We start from the raw sequence: 9,301 nt of genomic DNA, 5'->3' as shown, positions 1-9,301 counted from the left end.
TTTTCTGCCTATGTCTCTCATTTCCAGAACGGTGTCTGACACAGAATAGGACCTCAATAAAGATTTGTTGAAAGGGCTCTGTCCAGTGCCCTTTCATGACTCTGATCTGCCAAAACAGAAACTTGCCCAGGTAAGTAGAGCACTGAACTGATCCATACTGGACTCTTACTTGAATGGACCAGGCAAAGTAGACAAAGCAGACAAACCAGGAGAGCAGTGCAATGAGTCATCTCTTTGCTCCTGCCTTTGGCACACACCGAGGCCACCTCACCTACCTCCAGGCAGGAAGAACTGCTGGATTACTCACCTGCCAGAGAGCCAAGCATGGTGGCAAGTTCTCCCTGAATGGCTGTGAGGCCCCACTGAGACACCAAAGGTAACGGCAGGGCAATATGGGGACCATGGCCCACTGTGTTAAAACTGTTCACATGTGTGATCTGTGGTTAGGTGCAGAGATGTGCACTGCGGAGGGCACCATCAAGATGGATGCCCCTAAAGGGAGGATTGATTTGGGGTGTGAACTTCAGTGAAGACAAGTCTTACTTTTTTGTACAGCATGAACTTTTTATAGTCTAGAAGCTTGAAATAAAAAGCTACTATAAATAATTTTTTAAAGAATAAATTCTCCCTGAGAATCCAAAATAGCTATATGGTCTCCACCTCCTCTCTGACATCTTCCAGATTCTCTTTCTTTCTCTCCTACCTGGGCTATGGAGAAAGTCTTCTGGGGGTTTGAACTCGGGGTCTCACAATTGGTAGGCAAGTGCTTTATCACTTGTGCCAATTCACCACCACCCCTACCTGGGCTGAGCAGACTTGGAACTCAAAAGTCTGGCTTATCCTGTAGCAGAATGGTCGAATTCAAATACACAAAAAGACTCTAGGCTTTAAATGTTAGTTGGACCCCTGAGGAACGAGGTCAGTGGTTTCATTGGCTAAGGGGGCCAAATAACTCTCTGGGTTCCGTGGACACAAATTGCCCCTGCAATTGCCACCTCCTTTTAACAATTCACTTGCACAGGACTGCGCTCCCTGGAGACACAGGCCTTATAGTTACCACCTAAATGGCAAGGTCGCCTCTTGAAAACTAACAGAACTCCAACAACATGGAAGGAAGCAGACTCCCAAACTTTGGGCTGCCTCTGAATTCCCCTAGGGCACCTTTACCATGATCTGCAGCCACTGAGATGCCTCAGGGTTTTCCTGCCACCCAGGTAGGGCAGGAAGTAAGGGCAAACAGAAAGGGAGAAGAGGAAGTGAGGTCAGCAGAGTGTCACAGGGTGAACTATTTCTTAAAGAAACCAACTGCTTTTTTTTTTTTAATAGTGTTATTTAAAAGCATACACTCTCAGAGCTGTTGATATCTCCCTAAGCAGAAATTCACAGCTAGCCATTACTTGAACCAAGCTGGCCTGAAAACTTCCCCCACTCCTGTTCCCGCAGAACCTTCACTGGGAAGGACACAGGGGTGCTGGAGGGGTCTGTAAGAAGGAAGCGAATGTTGCCAGCGCTGATGTGACATTAAAGGCCAACTTTGGGCACCGTTTCTGAGTGGAGGGACTTGCTTCTGCCAGGACATTGGCTGTAGCCTGGGGTTTCCTGGTCAGATAGGCCAGTGCAGGCTACAGACTTCGCAGCCTTGTGACAGCCTCCCTGCTGGTCATTGTTGATGTGGCTGCAGCAAGGGTGTGGCAGGGTAGGGGTATGGAGGGGAGGAGGACAGCAGAGGCTGCACAGGTTTTCAACTTGGCCACCTGTCAATGGACCTGAGTCAGGGGACAAAGGAGAGATTCAAAGGAAACAAACAAAGCAAGCTGGGATGGGGGAGGGGGTGGGAGAGAACTGAGACCTGCAGGCACCTTAACCCCGAGCACTTTCCTGAGAGCCAAGAGCCGTGGAGCCTGAAAGGCCAGTTTGGTGAATGGGTGGAGAGTGAAGACTGAAGCAAGCCAGAAGATAATTGTTTCTCCCTCAGCATGGCAGGAGGGTGATGCTACTCATTTCTCAGGCTGCGTTTGGGGTTTCAGTTTCTGGAGGGGGCAGAGAAGTGTCCCAATGGGACACTGTGAGCACAAGGATAAAGAAGCAGTGTCCAGAGTATGGGAGTTCCCAAGGACATGCCCCCAGAGACAGCTGCCCCTGCCTGTGGATGTGCCCAGGGCCAGTGATGTCGGCCTTGTGGCCTCTGTCCTGAGGATGAGGACAGTTAGGGAGACCCATAACCTTCCTTGGATCTAGGTGGGGGCGTGTCCTCCTTCTGCAGGCAAGGCTGACCATCAGCCCAGTGGCCTTCTCCTGTTTCTGGAAACCAACTTTGCCCACAGTTGTTTGCTGGGGATCCCTATGCTATCAAAGTGGTGCTTCTCTGGCTTACAGGGCTCTGTCACTCTTAACCCCAGGGAGACCCAACTCGGATGCCTCAGTTCTTGGGACACCTGGGCCACACATTTCCACACACTTCCTGTGAGGGTCCAACACCCACCCCATCTCCACTCAAATGGCTCACAGGCACCCTTTGTCCCCAGGGGTCCCTCCTGCCCAGCCATCTCCCTTCACCTCATCTGCCTCTGGTTGGTGCCATGCCTCCCACCTCCTCCAGCCCCCAGCTGAGCCTACCCCAATCTCTTTCCTCACAGCACCTCCAAGGCATGCTCAAATGTGTGCAAGTTCCTGCCATGCTCTGCTGGTGTTCTCTTGTGAGTTCCTGCCTCATAATAGAGTCCACGGTTCCCTCTTACCCTTTCCTGCGTTCCTTCCCCAGGCCCACTACCCAGCAAGACTTAGTGATATTGAATATATGTTCACTTCCTAAGATGGCAGTTCCCAAAATAACTCCCTTGGAGGTCCTTTGGGATGAGTGTGGAGATGTCCTCTATGGTCTTGTGTGTGGTAGTGTGGTATGTGAGTAACAGAGGTGTCCAGTAATAGGGGAATGAATAAAAACAATATGGTAGCCACATACTAAGGAACTCTGTGCATCAGTAAGAATTTGCAAGTTGGATGGGCACACAGCAACAGAGAGGGATCACAGAAATAGTGCAGGACAAAGAAAAGACTGAGATTCACAGGACACCATCATTTGTATAAATGAAGAGCACCTAAAATGTGCCACATATTTTTCAAGGATATATTCCTACAGAGGCACAGAGATGCGCACACACAAACATCCCCCTGCCCCACACATATATCTAAAGACAGATGCCAAACACATTAGTGGGGGCCTGCTAGGGAGGAAATAGGAGTGGAGGTCAGAGATGAAGGGGAAGTGCAACCACACTCAGCATGAAAGGGCTTTGCCCAGTCTGCCTGATAACAATCGTACACCATGGACTGGAGTCTTGTCACCTTCATTGTCTGCTCTTGTAGGTCCGACACCAAACACCAAACAAGGCCACATAAAACCAATCATCAAATCAACCGACCAACCTGTAAAAACCCTGGCTTCACTGGGACAGGGTGATTTCATTCCCTCTATTTCAGAGACCTTAGAAATTATTCTAACTCAGTTCCCCATGTTAGGGTTAAAGAAATCAAAGCCCAGAGAGGGCATGTAAGTTGTTTCACTTGCACAGCTACTTGGTGGCAGGAGGAAGGGCATCTGGCAAGCTTGAGCCCCCGGCTGGCTGACTGTGTCCCACTATTTGCCTGGTTCCATTTTCTGACTGCTCAAGCCAACGTTTCCAGGGTTTGTTTAAAGGGCGTGGCTGTGGTTATCTTAGCCCATGGGCACCCAGAATGAAGGAATATACTGGCTTTAACTGGTCTTTCCTGAGTGGAGTTCAAGGTGAAGACCTCACCAGGAGCAGGAGGCTCAGGCCCTGCTTTACCTGTGTTGTTGAGTGTTTTCCCTCTTTCCAGGACAACCACCTCCAAGCTCAGATGAGCTCACTGACTGGGCAGGTGAGAGCACAACCTGAGTGGAGGAAATGATGTCACCGTGGTGCCGAGAGCAGGAGAAGTGATGGAAGGGATCTTCTTTCTTACAGCCTGTTCAGTATTCACCGTGACTACAGCAAGCAGAGAACCCTCTGCACGGTGTGGACATAACGTGCTGATGTCAGCAGTTTGTGGAACTCCAGATCTGTAAAACTACTGACAACAAAACTGGACAGGGTATCTAAGAGGGCAGTTGGTGAAGGTTTATGCCAGCAGTTTTCCTGCAAAAGGGATGGGAACAATGAGTATTCTCAAAGAAGCAGCCTTCAAAATACATTTTTAGGGCTGGGCTGATAGCATGTGCCTATCATTCCAGCTACTTGGGAGGTGGAGGTAGGAAGATCATGATCCAAGGCCATCACGGGAAAAGTTAGTGTGAGACCCTATCTGAAAAATAAACTAAAAGCAAAATGACAGGGAGCATGGCTCAAGTAGTAGGACTCTGAGTTGAATCCTCAGTATTACAAAAGAGGTAGGAAGAAGAACAACAACAACAAAATAGTTTTCTATTACAATGTGGTAGTGAGGTTTGAACTCAAGGCTTTCACCTTGAGCCACTCCACCAGCCTTATTTTTGTGAAGGGTTTTTTGAGATAGGATCTCCCGAACTGTTTGCCCAGGCTGGCTTCGAACCGTGATCCTCCTGATCTCTTGAGTAGCTAAGATTACAGGCATGAGCTACTGGAATCTGGTCCAGTTGACTTTCTTTGTTAAAGTATGTATAGCAACATCCTCAGTTCAATCCCCAGTACCACCAAAAAAGCCTCAAAAACTTCGCTACTCAGTTCCAATATTTCAACTTTCACTCTAGATTAAAACACTTCTGAAATGAGCTCCTGACCCTGCTGTGCTCTAGTGAGATAGGCAAGTGACTAGCCAGAGTCCCATCTGAAGGCTGTTTAAAGCACGCAGGGGCATAAGTGACTTGCTTGATCACTAAGTCCCACAGTGAGTCAGCAGGAACCTACGAAATCAGTCAGGAATCCAGACTGGCTCCTCGCTTGCCCAGCACAGCCTGACATCCAAGGGCATCGCCCAAGGGCTGTAGCTGTTTTCTGAGTTCCCTCAGCCAAGCTGGCAAAGCCACAGGTTTGAGGTGTGATATAGGTGGCTAGGCTGAGCTCCTGGAACTTTCCTTCAAGAGGCCTCAATGGTACAACTTCGGAGCTTTAAAGATGGCTTGCTGGAAACCGCTCAGCACTGTAGCCATGTGTGAAAAGCAATGACCTGGCATGTTCCAATTGCTCTTAGAACTTCTCTTTTGGGAATTCCTCTGGAGCCAGGTGACAAGCCATAATTCTTTTATCCTATGGCTGTATTTCATTGAGATGAGAGTGATATAAGTCTGTTTTGATTGCCTACTACTTTTCTCATGAGTCCCTAGAGAGCAGAGACCTAGTCAATTGTCCCAAAAGATATGGGGATTATTCACGCACCAGACTTTCCTAATAATTTGAATCACCATCTGGAGCATCTTCTAGGCACTAGGATATGTTTTCTCTTCTAATAGTCACCTTGGTTTTTCTTGTTTTACACGTGAGAAGCAGACCCACCCAAGGTAATCCAGTTAGGAAACAGCAGAGTTGAGATTTGAACCAGGTCTCTCTGTCTGTCTCCAAAGCCCATGCTCTCTCCTATCAGGCTTCACAGAGCCTCTGAAAGACCCCAAGAAGGCAACCACAAAGCCCAGTGCTGGAGCATGCTTCAAGCCCCTCTAGGAAATGTGTAGAGGCTATAATATGGGCACGTGGAACAGAGAGGGTGGGCTCACCCCCCCTAACACTCTTACCAAAAACTGTACCATTTGAATCAAAGAACCTCAGCCCTGGAAGGAACTTGGAGATCATCGAGCCCCAACTTCCATGGAAGAATGAGAATTCAGATGTCTAGAGAGGTTGTTCCACCAGCCCCAGGCCCACCTTGCACAGGACAAGGTGGTCTCATGAAAACAAGGCCTCTGCTCTTTCCCCAACATCCTGTGGCCTCCTCTTTGCTAGTGGCCTTGGATATCTCTCCCCTCGGTCTTGCCTTCCTCGCAGTGGGAGCAGCAGGTATGATGTGGGTGGAGAACACCCAGCACAGGTGGCCACAGACAAGCAGGTGATCTAGGTGAAGTGTGCTGGGTCCTGGACACCAGATCCTCCTAATTTGCTTCTTCTGGGCTTTGTTGAGAGTGAGCTTTAGGAACAGTTTGTTCCCTTGGCCTTTCCTGAATGAACAGTGCCTGCTACTATGTACACAGTACCTTTTTCCTCCTAAGTGCTGACAAACATTATCCAGGAGAGAAGGACGTCAGGAGTCCTGGTGGGAGGGAATCCCTGAAGACTTCAGCTTCAAGGATGAAATCAAGAGCTTTGGAAGCAAATGAATTTTATAGATCCAATAAATTAGACATAGCCTGGCTATTATATGCTGTCAGGTGTCATGGAACCCTGCCTTGTCTTCTCTGATGAAGGAAGAAGCAGAAATAGAGCATAGCTCTGGTCAGTGACTTGCCCAAGGTCACCAGCCAGATAGGGATGGCGTCAAGGTGAGGACCCACTGCACTGAGTCATCAGGGAGTTGTGGAGGCTGCAGGCTTCCCTGACTGATGGGCACAGGTTTCTCAAGACTTCTTCCTCCTGCAGGAGAGCCTCTGGAACCAGCTGGCCTTCTTCAGCCCCCCACATCTATGCTCTGACCTAGTGATAATGGCAAACACTTAATACTGTCCCAACACGTTTAGTCATACAATCCTTCTCTACTGCTCTGAAGTTGCATACAGCTATGGGTTCCCCAAGCAGAGATGGTCAGCAATTTGCCAAGGTCACACGGCTGCTAAATGGTCAAGTGGCAGAAGCCTACTGCTAGTGGAGGGCAGTGCCCAGCCTGTTCATCTTCCCAATGTATCCTGGAATATGCCAGGGGCCTCTGCAAATCAGGCCTACAGGGGTCACATTTGGAACGCCCAGAGGCTGCTTCTGCTCTCAGTGCACAGGTGTGGCTTAGGAGGACAGGTGAGAGAAGTCCTCAGTAGGACGATGGTCACCATGGAGCTGCTTCTCAGAGAGCCTGAGGGCTTGCATGGCATTGGTGAGGTTCTCATTCCGCTCCAGGAAAAGTGTAGGCCAGGTATTCAGGGCATTTGACACTGGTTTTATTTGGATTCTTTGTCATTTTTCCATTCTCTAAGGTCCTTTCTCTTTCAGAGGCCCTTTGCTCCTTCCCTGGGCCTTCAAGGGAGCCATGGGTGTTGACTTATCTATCTCAGCCAAGCCTAAGCAAAAATAGAGACCCATCAGTGGTGGGGCAATGGTTACGCAGTGGACTCTTGATCACACCTTCCCCTAGGGCACAGGAAGTCCCTTCATCCATCCACATGGGCTGACATCACACTCAGTGCTGGCCTCACTAGGTCCTGGAGGGCTCCTAGAACTCCCATCCCCAACACATCCAGAGGAGGCCACAGCTCAGTTTAACTGCTGGACAAAGCAGGTGGGGATGTGTGCAATGCCCCCACATGCTTCACGAGATTGGGGGAGGAGAAGATGTATTCCAAAGCTGGGGGCCAGAGAGGAGTTGATGGATGGAAAGAAGTATTTGAGCTCGGCTTATGTCAGGGATGGTTGGGCTCTGGGGAGCTACTGGACAACACAGGCCTGAGCATCCCATTTTAGAACTGCACAGAGCTTCCCAGGGTCACAAACTTTTCTTCACTCCCACTGGGAATCTGTCATGGTAACAGTCCTTATGCTTCAGAGTTCTGCTATATTGGTGAATCCAAGAGGAATAAACTGACAGTGCCCAAAGCAACTGTGGTCCTAGGACAATAACCACTCAAGAAATGCTCTGGGTGTGATGATGGCGATGACAGCCATGAGGTGCAAATGGTCCTCCGAGGATGAATCCCTTGCATGGGAAAAGTGGCCTTCAGGTAGTACTTGATCTAGTCAGCTACTGATACTGGGGCAGTCCTTCTGTAGGATCAGAGTCCTCCAGTGGAAGGAACATGGGGGCCTCTCATCTAGGAAGGGGTACATACAGCTTTGGTGTCCGTTTGTCCTATATCTGAGGATTTATTCCCTTGTGCTTAGGACCAACCATGAATAAGACTGATTCCACCATCAGGATGGGCCTTGGCTGATCCTCCTTCCTTCAACGTGGTGGTGAGGCTATCTGGGCCACTCCTGTTATGCTCCAACTCATCGGGGTCCTTCCTGGAAGGTGGGTCCCCAGGCTGAGGACAGGGTCTGAATGTACACTGATCAGCTGGGCTTCGTTCAGGTGTTATGTTTCCATGAAGGTCCCAAAGACAGTGCTTTTGGTAGCCATGTGAGACCACTGGTTCACACATGCCCTTCATCTTTCTCAGAATGAATTCCTTTGTTGCCAAGTGAGAATAACGTTTTGCTCCCTGCTTGGTGGCTGGGATGGTGGGAGTGTGGTGAGTAACTGTCTGTAAAGCCATGAGTTTCTTGGGAGACAAGCTGTAGCCAGAGAACAACCCATTATGAGCTGGTTGAGAAAAGCAAGGGCTTGGGAAAGGACGTATGCAATTAGACACATTATCCAGCTGTCTATCTAGCAACTCTGACTCCTATTGTATTGGAGCTGATCTTGAAATAGGGAGTAGGAGGCTCTGTGGGTTGGGGAGGCGGATCTGCTGTCTCTGTGTCTCAGCCATGGTGAAGAAGCCTGCCCTGCAGGCAGCCCACTTCTTCTCTCTCCTCTCTGGGGATGAATCAGCTGCTGGGAACCGCTGGTTCCTTGGGAAAGAAGGAGATGCAGCTGACCGGCCAGCCACAGCTGAATTGATGCACTGTTCTTTCTGCTGGGGCAGCTTCCAAAGCTGAACCATCATTTTCATCCAAATAGAGCTCAAACTTGATTCCTGCACTTGCCCAAACTGGCAAAATGGTTGTCCCTGAAAAGTAGCAAGATCGTCTGGATTCTGAGGGCTGCTTTCACAGCACGGGAGGCTGAATAATTCTATGCTGACAGTGTTGGAAAGAAGCAGGCCCAGGCCTCTTTTCAGGGAGGGCTTCCACACTCTCCCCCAGGGCGGGACCTCTCTCATCTTTTCTGCCCTTATTCTGAATTGCCAGTGGTGAGTGTGTGAGTGTGTGCATGCTCCTTGCTGCACTGAGTCAGCACCCTGGAGGGCAGAGCTGCACCCACTTCCTTCTTGGGCAGTAAGGGCAGCAAGGATGGAGGCCTGCCTGGCTCTGGACATGGTTGAAGTGATCCACAAGAAGGCTGAGGAAGTTCCAGGACCCAGGTGGCCAGGGAACAGGTTCCAAAGAGCAGCTTTACTGACAAAATCTGAGGCCATTCAGACAATTGTGGCACTGCTCAGCACCTGCTAACAAACATGTCCCCTATGCTG

The sequence above is a fragment of the Castor canadensis genome, chromosome 9 (assembly GCF_047511655.1).
Source record: "Castor canadensis chromosome 9, mCasCan1.hap1v2, whole genome shotgun sequence".
Taxonomy (NCBI): domain Eukaryota; kingdom Metazoa; phylum Chordata; class Mammalia; order Rodentia; family Castoridae; genus Castor; species Castor canadensis.
This window is presented reverse-complemented; position numbering follows the sequence as displayed.